This window comes from Rhinoderma darwinii, chromosome 4 (genome assembly GCF_050947455.1).
Source record: "Rhinoderma darwinii isolate aRhiDar2 chromosome 4, aRhiDar2.hap1, whole genome shotgun sequence".
NCBI lineage: Eukaryota > Metazoa > Chordata > Amphibia > Anura > Rhinodermatidae > Rhinoderma > Rhinoderma darwinii.
In genome coordinates this window covers 36,717,523-36,731,258 of record NC_134690.1, presented here as the reverse complement: position 1 = coordinate 36,731,258, position 13,736 = coordinate 36,717,523, and positions in this window count along the sequence as shown.

The window sequence follows — 13,736 nt, the reverse complement described above, 5'->3', positions numbered from 1 at the left end:
CATACAAAATGACTGTCAATTGATATCGATCTGGGGCTCCATGCAAAATCTCACCTCGTGGGGTATCCTTGATCCTGAGGAAGGTGAGAGCTCAGCCGAAAACTACACGGGGGGAACTTGTTAATGATCTCAAGGCAGCTGGGACCACAGTCACCAAGAAAACCATTGGTAACACATTACGCCGTAATGGATTAAAATCCTGCAGTGCCCGCAAGGTCCCCCTGCTCAAGAAGGCACATGTACTGGCTCGTCTGAAGTTTGCAAATGAACATCTGGATGATTCTGAGAGTGATTGGAAGAAGGTGCTGTGGTCAGATGAGACTAAAATTGAGCTCTTTGGCATTAACTCAACTCGCCGTGTTTGGAGGAAGAGAAATTCTGCCTATGACCCAAAGAACACCGTCCCCACTGTCAAGCATGGAGGTGGAAACATTATGTTTTGGGGGTGTTTCTCTGCTAAGGGCACAGGACTATTTCACCGCATCAATGGGAGAATGGATGGAGCCATGTACCGTCAAATCCTGAGTGACAACCTCCTTCCCTCCACCAGGACATTAAAAATGGCTCGTGGCTGGGTCTTCCAGCACGACAATGACCCGAAACATACAGCCAAGGCAACAAAGGAGTGGCTCAAAAAGAAGCACATTAAGGTCATGGAGTGGCCTAGCCAGTCTCCAGACCTTAATCCCATCGAAAACTTATGGAGGGAGCTGAAGATCCGAGTTGCCAAGCGTCAGCCTCGAAAATCTTAATGATTTACAGATGATCTGCAAAGAGGAGTGGGCCAAAATTCCATCTAACATGTGTGCAAACCTCATCATCGACTACAAAAAACGTCTGACTGCTGTGCTTGCCAACGAGGGTTTTGCCCCCAAGTATTAAGTCTTGTTTGCCAAAGGGATCAAATACTTATTTCTCTGTGCACAATGCAAATAAATATATATAATTTTGACAATGTGATTTTCTGTTTTTTTTTTTTTTATATAATTTATCTCTCACTGGTAATATTAACCTAGCCTAAAAATTCTAGACTGTTCATGTCTTTGACAGTGGGCAAACTTACAAAATCATATTATATAGTATATATATTATGTGGAATAGTATATATACTATGGGGAACAATATATACATACCTCCCAACTTTCAAGAATCACAAAGAGGGATAAGAAATGCCAATTTTTTTCTTTTAAGCTACGCCTCTAATCCCACCCAATGCCACCCACACAGTATAGTACCAAATAGCTGCCCCCACACAGTATAATGCCCCCATAGCTGCCACCATACAGTATAATGGCCCCATAGCTACCACCATACAGTATAAAGCCAACACAGATGCCACCATACAGTATAATGCCCACACATATTCTTCCATGCATTATAATGCCCATACAGATGCCCCCATGCAGTATAATGCCCAAATTCCCCCATACAGCATAATGCCCCCCTAGCTGTCCAATACAGTATAATGCCCCCTTAGCTGCCCCTAGGGCCAGCGCCCTTGAAGATAGTGACACAGTGCTCATGTATATAGTGCCCACGTACCTAGCGCCACAGTGTCCCCTGTAGATAGTGCCCCTATAGAGTGCAACAATGTCCAGGTAGATCGTGCCACACCCCCACGAGGATAGCGCCAGCCCTCACTGTAGATAGTGCCATTGGGACTCCCTCTAGGAGCGGAATCCCCAGCCAGAGCATAGGCCTGGGATTCCGCTCCTAGAGGGAAGGCCTGATGTCACTGTCCATATATGGACAGTGACGTCAGTGGCTACTCCTCTAGCTGAATCTCCGTTGCCGATTCTGGCCAGGGATTCCGCTCCAGGAGGAGCAACTGACGTCAATATCCATATATAGACAAACAATGTATTTGTAACAGCACCAGAGATGGATATAAAATACTGGGTGCAAGCCTCAGAGGGACGCAATCCAAAGTCCCACAATAGATATGCACAAACAAAATAGAGACGAGGCAGCACTGCCAAAATGCAAAGGGATTTATTCACCCACCAGTGTGACGTTTCAGTCCAGTTGAATGCTTGAGAAAGGTCCAACTGGACTGAAATGTCACACTGGTTGGTGAATAAATCCCTTTGTATTTTGGAAGTGCTGCCTCGTCTCTATTTTGTTCGTGCATATATAGACAGTGACCTCAGGGGTTTCCTCAAGCAGCGGAATCCCCAGCCAGATCATCGGCAATGGGAATTCCGCTCAAGGAGTAGGCACTAATTCTGAAGCAGGGAATTATCAGCTTCCTGTTTCAGAATTAGTTCAGAGTGGAGGAGCAAAGGGAGCGGGGATTCCACTCAAGGAGTAGCCATTGACTTCACTGTCCATATATGGACAGTACCGATGTGTACAGCGCTTACAGTAGCGCTGTGTCCGGGGAGTACTCGGTGAGCGGATGAGCTCCCTCTGGCCGGGGATTCCGCTCCAGGAGGAGCCACTGTCGTCAATGGACAGTAACCTCAGGGGTTTCCTCTAAGAGCGGAATCCCTGGCCAGATCATCGGAAATCTGGATTCCGCTCAAGGAGTAGCCACTAATTCTGAAGCAGGGAACCATCAGCTCCCTGCTTCAGAATTAGTTCAGAGCGGAGGAGCAGAGGGAGCTCCTCCACTCGCCGAGGACTCCGCAGGTACAGCGCTACTGGAAGCCCTTGATGGTATTGTTTATATATCAACAGTGACGTCAGTGGCTACTCCATGAGTGGAATCCCCGTTGCCGACTCTGGACGGGGACTCTGCTCCAAGAGTAGCCACTGACGTCACTGTCCACATATGGACAGAAACATCAAGGGCTTCCCCGAGCACAGCGCTTAGAGTAGCGCTGTGCCTGCGGAGTCCTCGGCGAGCGGAGGAGCCCTGTCTGCTCCTCCGCTCTGAACTAATTCTGAAGCAAGGACCTGATGGTTCCCTGCTTCAGAATTAGTTTGACAGCGGTACATACCCCCGGCCGCCCGGGACACCGCCCGGAATCCGGGACTGTCCCGTAGAATCCGGGACTGTCGGGAGGTATGTATATATACTATGGGAAGTAGTATATATACTATGGGAAGCCGCATATATACTATGGAGAGCAGCATATATACTATGGGGAGCAATATATAGGCTATGGGAGCAGCATATATATTATGGGAAACAGCATATAGACTATGGAAGAGGCAAATATAGTATGGGGAGCAGCATATATACTTTAGGGAGCAGTATATATACTATGGGAAGCCGCATATATACTATGGAGAGCAGCATATATACTTTAGGGAGTAATATGTATACTATGGAGAAGAGCATATATACTTTAGGGAGCAATATATATACTATGGGAACAGGGGCGTAGCTAAAGGCTCATGGGCCCGGGTGCAAGAATTCAGCTTGGGCCCCCCTACCCCTCCCCAGCACCACCATCATCATCAGACCCCTGCGCGCTCCTATGCCCAGGCGCCTTGCCCAACAGCCCCCATAGTATAATGCCCCCACACAGTTAATGCTCCCATAGCTGCCCCCACACAGTTAATGCTCCCATAGCTGCCCCCAATATCAGCCCCCCCATACAGTATAATGCCCCCATATGTGCATAATTACTTACCTATCCCCGTTCCCACGTAGAGTGGAGGATCCTTCGCCTCCTCCGGTGTGTACTATGAGTGACTCAGCGCAGGAAGGCGCGATGATGTCGCTACATCCCGCCTGCCTGCGTCGAGCCGCTCACGGCACAGGGAATGCTGGATCAAGGAGATGTCAGCTCCTTGCTCCAGCATTGATTGGAACCGGGACCTCGGTGAGTGACTCACGAACCCCCAGGGGGACGCGACCCACAGTGTAGGGATGTCACGATACCAAAATGTGGACTTCGATACCGATACTTCGTTTACTTTGCCAACAGTAATAAAAATTAAAAAAAAGTTCTTCCATTTTCTGATGTGAGGCGCGAGGTGTGATGAATTTTGAATGTGCCTCACATTAATAGTAATTAACCCCATCATGTTTCTCAGCCATAATGGGCTAATATGTAAGGTACATGATGGGGTTAATTACTATTAATATGAGGCACATGGAGGTTAAATTCATCATCGCACCTTGTGCCTCACAATTAGGCCCCATGCACACGACCGTAAATAACCTCCATTCACTTTAATTGAGCGCGGACACATTTCCGTAGCGCTACGGATGGGTGTCCGTGCCGTAGAAATGTTCCGAAAATTATGGAACATGTCCGTCCTTTTGCATTTTGCGGGCCGTTCTCCCATACTTTGTATGGGAGCACGGCCCGAAAATGCGGGTGGCAGACGGCGGCCGGCCGTGCCCGCAATCGCGGGCCCTGATTGCGGGCACGGTCGTGTGAATGGGGCCTAAGTGATAGAAAGCAATTTTTATTTTATTTTTTTTACAGAGTACACATCATAAATGATGCAAAAAAATTGTTGTGCAGGTTATTACGGGCGCGCCAATACCGATTATGTGTATGTTTTATGTATTGAGACTTATTTTAATGTTTATTATAAAAAAAGTGTATGTGTATTTTTTTTATTTAACATTACTTTGTTTTTATTTTATTTTTAAACTTCAATGTACTGGCCTATAGCTATATGCCAGTACATTAGCCTGTGTACGGATAGTACACAGGCAGTTGTTAGGACATACCTCAGTATGCCCTAACAACAGGAAATATGGTAGGACAGCCCTGGGGTCCTTCAACAGACCCTGGGCTGTCTGCCCATATATGGTATGTCCCTTAATCGCATCACAGGAATTCCCTGTGACGCGGGCATCCACCCTTCTCATTTTCCCCTGAATGCTGCAGTCAGCTTTGATCGCAGCATTCAGGAGAATAGCGGCGGAGATGAGCGGTTTCTCTGATCTCCGCCGTTATAGAGCGGGGCTGCAGCTGTGTAATACAGCCATTGCCCCGCTCCTGATAAGTGCGCGCGCGGTCAGCATGTGGAGATGCGGCCGGCGCTGCACTAATGAGCGGCGGTTCAGGCATTGAGGACAGAACATGGGGGTGTTTTGTAGCGCGCCCACCATGTTCTGTCTTCAGTGCCGACGCTCATTAGTGCAGCACCGGCCGCATCACATCATCCTGACGGCCATGTTAGGACTCAGGAGCGGGGCAGTGACTGTATTACACAGCCGCAGCCCCGCTCTCATACACTCATGTGTACTATACTGTATTGTGCAGTTTGCGGTGGAGGAGGGGGGGGGCTGTGATTTAACGCTCCCCCCTCTCCACCGCATACAACACTATTAATACATTACAAGGCATCACATACATTACATTACAATACATAACGTTACAACACAATACATTACGTTACACTGCAGCTTACCTGGAGTCCTCCGCACCGACTCTTCTGCGCTGTCTGGAAGCCGTGTCACGTGACAACACGGTCACATGGTACACTAAGTGTACCATGTGACCGTAACCGGGAAGTGCCGGCTTCACGGCACAGAAGATTTAGTTTGAAAAAATGCTGTACGGCAACGGGGGCCCGTGGGCCCCCCAGGCTTAGGGGCCCGGTCGCAACTGCGACCCCTATAGCTACGCCACTGTATGGGAATGGGAAGCTGCATATATACCTTGTGGAGCAGCATATATACTTTATGAAGCGTCCATCAGCCGCAGCGTTGTCAGCACCTCCTCCTCGCCCTCTAGTGGCTGCAGGGCGCTCTGCACTTGTCCCGCACACTTCGCTCCTGACATGGAGTAGAGCGCCCCGGAGCCGTGTACACCGACCGCCAACACCAAGAGGCGGCCCCGACAATTCTCAGCGCGCCAGGTGAGTCACGCCTGTCAGGTGGCATCTATCCCAGTCATGTCTATGCCATACAAGTCCCCGGATCATAGAGTGGGGTATTGTATTCCAGCAGTGCATGCTGAGACTTGTATCTCTTTAATAGTGTGTGTGTGTGTGTGTGTGTGTGTGTGTGTGTGTGTGTGTGTGTGTGTGTGTGTGTGTCTGTGTGTGTGTGTGTGTGTGTGTGTGTGTGTCCTCTCTGTGCACACTATCTGCTGTATACAGAGGTCCTGCCTTCATCTTCATGTGTCTAGAGTGTATGGACCCTCTCAGCATTGTACACACTTTCCCATTATTTCTATTTCTCGACCTCATTGCTTTTCCTGACAGCTCCTCTCCTTTGCAGTGTGTATTATAACGTTGTATTGTAATGTACTAGTGACGTAATACGATATATAGAAGGGGCTATGCACTGTAGTGGTTCCGGTGACTTGGAGGGGACACTGGTCTGACTGATAAAATATCAGCTCTTCAGGATTCCTCCCAAACACCATTTTTTTAAGATGTCTGCTTGTTGTCAGTGAATGAAAATATTGTATCTAGAGGCTGGAAACCTGTACAGACCTGATATTTCTCACAGTTGAGAGTTTGCTACTGTTGTATTCAGCACAGACATTCCAAACAGGCTGGACTCCAGACTGACACTAATCTGCGCTAACACAATGTAGCAAATAGTCAGGACAGGAGAGATTTGTACCACGTATCAGAGGAATGCCTACACTAAGGATCCCTTCCACAAACAACGGCGCCATTTTTTCTTTAATCAGCTGATATCTATAGGATTGATGCAATAAAACACAGCCGGTTCTACTCACCTCTCCTCGCCCCGGGCTCCTCTATCGCTCCGGACACCGCTGTATCTGGACAGAGGCAGGACGTAGTCTTTGGCGGCGCACACAACGGCCTGACGTGATCAGCGTTACAATCCTGTGTGCGGCGGAGCTCGGGCCTGAAGAGGAGCGATGATAGGAAGTATATGGAGGGGTCTTGTCTGGGGTCTGAATATTTTAGGTTATGGAGTCTGTAGTAATGTAGGTTTCTAGGGGTCTAAAGCAATGAAGGGTTCTGGGGTCTAAAATGTATCTAGGGGTCTGGTCTGAGGTAATGTAGGGGTCTGGCCTGGAGTCTGAATTTAATTAGGGGTCTGAGTACTGAATTAATGAATGGGTCTGATAAGGGGTTGAAATAAATTTAGGGGTCCGGGGTCTGAATTAATTTAGTGGTCTTGTCTGAGGTCTGAAGTAATTTAGAGGCAAACAAATAGATGTGCAGGGCACAAAAGAATCCCAATTTCCCAGCTGCTATAGAATTGTTGCATTCATTAAAATATAACTTTTATTGTTTAATTTAGAATCAGGATGCAGCAGAGAAAATAGATAGTTATACAATATTGAATTGAATTTAAAAAAAATTCAGAGTCGGTTAGTCTGACATTTGAGATCTGGTGTGTGTTAAGATCTCATGAGTGAAGTGTGGCAGGCATGGTCGGCAGCTGCAGACTGCTGGAAAAGCCTCTAGTGTCACACGGTGGTAAAGTTCAATGGTTAAACCGGCAATGATTATTAAGAAGGCGCTAGCCCCCCCCCGACATGTTTCACTGCTTCAGCAGCGTCCTCAGAGGATAATTTCAGGGCTATTACTCGCGCGTGCGATTTCATCTTCCTAATATAGTGGGGGGACACACCTACTGCGGTGTGTCGTCCCCAGTGAGCGGCCAATAGAAATTGTAGAGAGGGTCGAGCCTTCACTGTGTTTGACTGACATGAGGACCGGCCTATACGGTGAGATGACCGTTGTCCAATCAGATGTCGTTCTTGGCGCATGCGTATCATAATCAAGTTGAGTGATAGAGTTTGGAGATTTCAGAGGACCGCTGTCATCATCGAAAGACGTGACGGGAGCTGAGAGATGCGCTGTGTGTACAGGCGCATTGTGTATTACCAGCTGCGTCTTAATTTTACTCAATAATGGTAGGAGTATTTATTTGAAAATAGCCAGTTGCAAAATATGTGTATCCATATAAGGATGATGATGTGAATGTGGCCATTGTTAGGATCGAATTTTGGCGGATGCGTGCCGTAGTCAGATCAGGTAATAGAATGAAGAAGTTTGGGAGGACCGCTGTCATCATCAAGAAACGCTGCAATTAGGTAAAGCGTAGTGTGTACGAACATACTATGCATTGTCAGCTATGTATAGGTTTACCTACGTGTAGTATAACTACCTTATTACGTCTGGATTTTCCTACATATTGTAGGGCTACTTTATTTAATTATAGAAATGTGTGCATAGATTTGGAGACGATGATGTTGGTTGGAGATACCGAGAATAGTATCCCAAACGTGATGACATCTATAAGAGGAAGGGAAAGATGATGTTAGTTTCAATTGTACAGGAACAGTAGATTATAAACCTAATGTTAGGTCTGCTTAGGAAGGTGTGCTGATGTATATATGTGTTAATATGTTTTTTAGAAAATTGTATCACATGATAGTAGGATAGTAAGTAGTAATTAGTGATCAACAGTACCAGTGACTGTGATGGTATTGGATGGATGAATGAATAGTTGGGGGAAACTTATTAATAGATTAGTAGGGAGAACTATAAAGAGAACTATAAAAAGGCAGCAAAGGTGAAACCTTCGTTTAGACCAGGGGTCTCAAGCACGCGGCCCGCGGGACACAGAGCCGCTAGTATCAGCTCTGCTCCGAGACTCTGGAATTCCCTGACATCGCTGTCCACATATGAACAGCGATGTCTGGGGTTTCCCCAGAGCCGGAGTCCCGAGCAGAGCGCTGGTGTCGGCTCTGCTCCGGCACTCTGTGGAATTCCCTGACATCGCTGCCCATATATGGACAGTGTGTCAGGGTCTTGCCCAGAGCGGAGCAGAGCGCTGGTGTCGGCTCTGCTCCTGAACTCTGTGGAATTCCCTGACATCACTGTCCACATATGAATAGCGATGTCCGGGGCTTCCCCAGAGCTGGAGTCCCGAGCAGAGCGCTGGTGTCGGCTCTGCTCCGGGACTCTGTGGAATTCCCTGACATCGCTGCCCATATATGGATAGTGTGTCAGGGTCTTCCCCAGAGCGGAGTCCCGGGCAGAGCGCTATTATCGGCTCTGCTCTGGGACTCTGGGAAAGCCTCTGACATCGCTGTTCATACATCGACAATAATGTCAGGGGCTTCCCCAGAGCAGGAGTCCCAGTGATGTCAGGAGCACAGCTGGAGTCCCAGGAAGAGCCTACTAGCGCTCTGCCTGGGACTCCAGCTCTGGGCAAGCCCCTGACATCACTGGGTCAGCCTCTACAGAGGGCACTGGGTAAGCCTCTACAGAGGGCACTGGGGCAGCCTCTACAGAGGGCACTGGGGCAGCCCCTACAGAGGGCACTGGGGCAGCCCCTACAGAGGGCACTGGGGCAGCCTCTACAGAGGTCACTAGGGCAGCCTCTACAGAGGGCACTGTGGCAGCCTCTACAGAGGGCACTGTGGCAGCCTCTACAGAGGGCACTGTGGCAGCCTCTACAGAGGGCACTGTGGCCTTATCTACAGAGGGCACTGTGGCCTTATCTACAGAGGGCACTGTGGCCTTATCTACAGAGGGCACTGTGGCCTTATCTACAGAGGGCACTGTGGCCTTATCTACAGAGGGCACTGTGGCCTTGTCTACAGAGGGCACTGTGGCCTTGTCTACAGAGGGCACTGTGGCCTTGTCTACAGAGGGCACTGTGGCCTTGTCTACAGAGGGCACTGTGGCCTTGTCTACAGAGGGCACTGTGGCCTTATCTACAGAGGGCACTGTGGCCTTATCTACAGAGGGCACTGTGGCCTTATCTACAGAGGGCACTGTGGCCTTGTCTACAGAGGGCACTGTGGCCTTATCCACAGAGGGCACTGTGGCCTTATCTACAGAGGGCACTGTGGCCTTATCTACAGAGGGCACTGTGGCCTTATCTACAGAGGGTACTGTGGCCTTATCTACAGAGGGCACTGTGGCCTTATCTACAGAGGGCACTGTGGCCTTATCTACAGAGGGCACTGTGGCCTTATCTACGGAGGGCACTGTGGCCTTATCTACAGAGGGCACTGTGGCCTTATCTAGGGGTGTGTTGCATTATCCACAGAGGGCACTGCGGCACTATCTAAAAAGGGGCTGCCCAATCTTGACATGTGTGCTAACTGAGCCGCCGTACTGCATTTAGCGACACTTAAACTGGAAAGCTGGGTTGTTGAAATAAGCACGTGGAGAAATATCTCAAATTTTAAACCTAGCGCTATTATTATAGTAATGTAGTGTTATTATTCTAGTAATATAGTGTTATAGTAGTTCAAATAACTAATTGATTAACAATAATTTTGTATTGTATCAAATTTGAAAGTAATGCGGCCCGTTAACTTCCCATTTTTTCTATATGCGGCCCACTTACCCGGCCGGGTTTGAGACCCCTGGTTTAGACCATTAGGGCTAAGAGAACTAAGTCTATGTATCCAGCGTGCTTCTTCTTGTAGTAATTTTTTGTCTAAATTACCGGCCCTAGGACCTAGTTTAACTTGCGTAATGCCCCAGAATTTAAGAGAATTAACATTTTCTTGACGGAAGTATCTGATATGCCTGGAAAGTGGTGTGTCTTCTCGTGTGTTGATGGTACTAATATGCTTTGAGATCCTTCTTCATAGCCGTTGAACGGTCTTACCAATGTAGAGTTTTGGGCATGGACATATGGCGGCATATATGACACCGCTACTCTGGCAGTTGATGAATTGCCTGATGGTGTATTGTTTACCATCCACCGGGTTGTTAAAGATTTAGATTTTTGACATATACGGGCAGAAGGTACATCTGCCACATGGGTATGAGCCTATAGTAGGTGGCGGAAGCCAGATCTTACGAGGAATAGATGTTGTGGTGTAATGACTGTGCGTGAGATGTTCCCGAAGGTTCTTGCCGCGTCGATATGTGATACTGGGACTATCAGAAATGACCTCAGCTAGGTCAGGGTCTGCTTGTAAAATGGACCAATGTTTCCGCAGTATATTAGATATAAGAGGAGAGCAGGTGTCAAAATTTCCAATGCATCTGATAGTAGAAGGGTGTTTGTCTTTGTTTGTAACTAGATGTTTGTTTCCATATAGGTGTTTGTCTCTCGAGACTGCCCTAGCTCTGGCATATGCCCTATGTAAGGTCTTTTTGGGGTATCCTCGAGCCGTAAATTTTTTAAAGAGGGTATCACATTCTTGTTGGAAAGTTTGTTCGTCAGAGCAATTCCTCCTGGCTCTAAGGTATTGTCCTATTGGTATCCCTTTTTTGAGGGCTGGTGGGTGAAAGCTCCCCCAGTGAAGGAAGCTATTTGTGGCTGTTTCCTTGCGGTAAATGTTAGTGTGGACACTCCCACCAGAGTCCAAAGAGATATGAAGGTCAAGGAAATTGATTTGATTGGTGTGTATTTGGTGAGTGAAATGCATCCCAATGGTGTTATTATTGAGGATATCCATGAAATTAAGAAAAAGTGTCTTGTCACCATCCCAAAAAACTAGTATATCATCTATATACCTGCCCCAAAACAAAATGTGACTAGTGGAAAAAGTAGGTCCTCATTAAAAATTAATGTGTCTTCCCACCACCCCAAAAATAAGTTGGCGTATGTAAATTTCACAATTTCTCTTCTTCAATTTCTTCTCACGCACAACTATTTTCTTTTTGATGGTAAATTTTACCACCAACTCAAAGGCACAGCTATGGGCACAAACTGTGCCCATAGCTGTGCCTTTGAGTTGGTGGTAAAATTTACCATCAAAAAGAAAATAGTTGTGCGTGAGAAGAAATTGAAGAAGAGAAATTGTGAAATTGTTGTGTGCATGAAACTGTGTACCTTTTGTGTTCAGAAAGTGCTGAACTGCTTTTAAGCCAAGCTCGTGTTTAATATTAGTGTAGAGGGACTCTACATCTATGGTGGCTATTAGTGTAGTAGTGGAAACATTGATCTCTTGGATTCTGGTGAGGGTGTCTTTAGTATCCTTGAGGAAGGATGGTAAAGCTCTGACGAATGGGGACAAAATCTCATCGACATATATGCTTATTCCTTGAGTGAGATTTTCATTGCCCGATACAATGGGTCTACCGGGGATGGGCCTGGTGTTCTTATGGATCTTGGGTACTGCATAGAAGGTGGATAAGGTAGGTTTGGCATTAAACATAAATTTCTATTCATCCTGAGTGATTAGTTCTTTAGATTTGGCCTCGTTGAGAAGGAGGTCAAGTTCTAAAAGAAAGGACTCCGTGGGGTTCTTCTCTAGAATGGTATAGGTTGTTGTGTCGTCCAGTAACCTATAAACCATGGACGTGTAGTCATCTCTGTTTAGGATGACAATATTGCCACCTTTGTCAGATGATTTCAGTACGATCTCGTTATTTTTGCAGAGTGCTTCTAAGGCGATCTGTTCCATTGGACTCAAGTTGTTCCTAATTCCATACTTTTGTGTTTTAAGTTTTTTGAGTTCCGCACTAACCAGTTTGACGAAAATATTGATATGTGCAAACTGCGTGAAGGAGGGAGTCATGTGTGATTTAGTTCGTAGTGATGAGAAGGGGTCTGTGGCTGTGTTAACTCTATTTTCATTTGCTAGATCCTCTAAAGTTCGGTGTGGTCAAGCTGGTGAGTGTTGGTATTGATCTTGAAGTATTTGTGCAGAGCTAATTTTCTTGCAAAGAGATGGATGTCTTTGGTCCAGGTGAACTCATCAAATGCAAAAGTGGGGGTATAGGATAGACCCTTGCATAGGAGTGTTTTCTGATGTGAGCTCAGCTGGACGGACGACAGATTACAAATTTGCATATTGTCAGAGGTTTGATTGCCTACTTTGGTTATTTTGTCTGGTTCCAGGGTGTTTGGTGTATTCCTAAAAAAGGAAACGCATTTGGAGGGCCTGTTAGGAAAGAGCCTGTATTCGCTGTAGTAGTAGTGTTTTTCCCTGTGACATCTGCATTGATCCCCATCTGGGATGGAGTTGTTGGTATATTTAGTGTTGATGGCATATTTGTCGTCTTGGATGAGGATGAAGAACGTGTGAAGGAAGACACTGAGAAGGGCATGGAGGTGATCGTTTGTTGTCCACTGTAACCAGAGCATGTTGTATTGGTTTTGTTGGTAATGGTGTATGTTCTCTTAGAGGGGTTATATTTATTCATTTTAATTTTACGTTTGGCTCCTAGTCTATTGTCAGCAGAAGGTGGTTTGGGTTCGTCAGTACCAGAGACGTCTGATTCAGAGATATCTTCAGGTCTATAGGTACGATTCTGGAGAGGAGGATTGCGAATACGGTAGGTGTATGCCTGGCCGGTATCGAAATCTCTACGGTCCATTTATATACTTGCGGTGTTTTCTTTCTTTGATTTCTTTTTGTAAATGTTCTATGTTTTTTTGTAATCTAACTTCGAAATCCGCAAAGTCTGACTCGGTATTGAATGTTTGTATATCACTGATTTATTTTTCTAACTGTGCACTTATCTTGCCGAAGTCTCTTTTTTCGAAATCAAGCAGGTAATGTAGCATACGTAAAGAGCTTTCAGTTAATAGCTGTTCCCAACCCTGAGTGAACGTGTTGTCGTTGCGATATGCGTTGGGAATTATGTTTATACGTAGCCCTCTGTAGATAATCTTCTGCTGAATATACTGGTATATCATATATCATATGAAGCTTTACAACTCCGCCTGTGTCCTCTGAGTGAGGTTAGAGGTGGACTGGGACACGGGAGGAAGCTTTAGGCCGTGCTCACGCGTTTAGAATTTGAGGCATGGATTCCACTCCCGTATTCTGACGTTTATCAGAGATGTATGTTAGGCCTCGTTCACATCTGCTTTGGGTTCTCAGGGGCCTCCGTCGCAGATCCGGCCAAGATTACCGGAAACAATAGCGCATTCTACGCTTTTTATAATCACGGGTACCCCAATG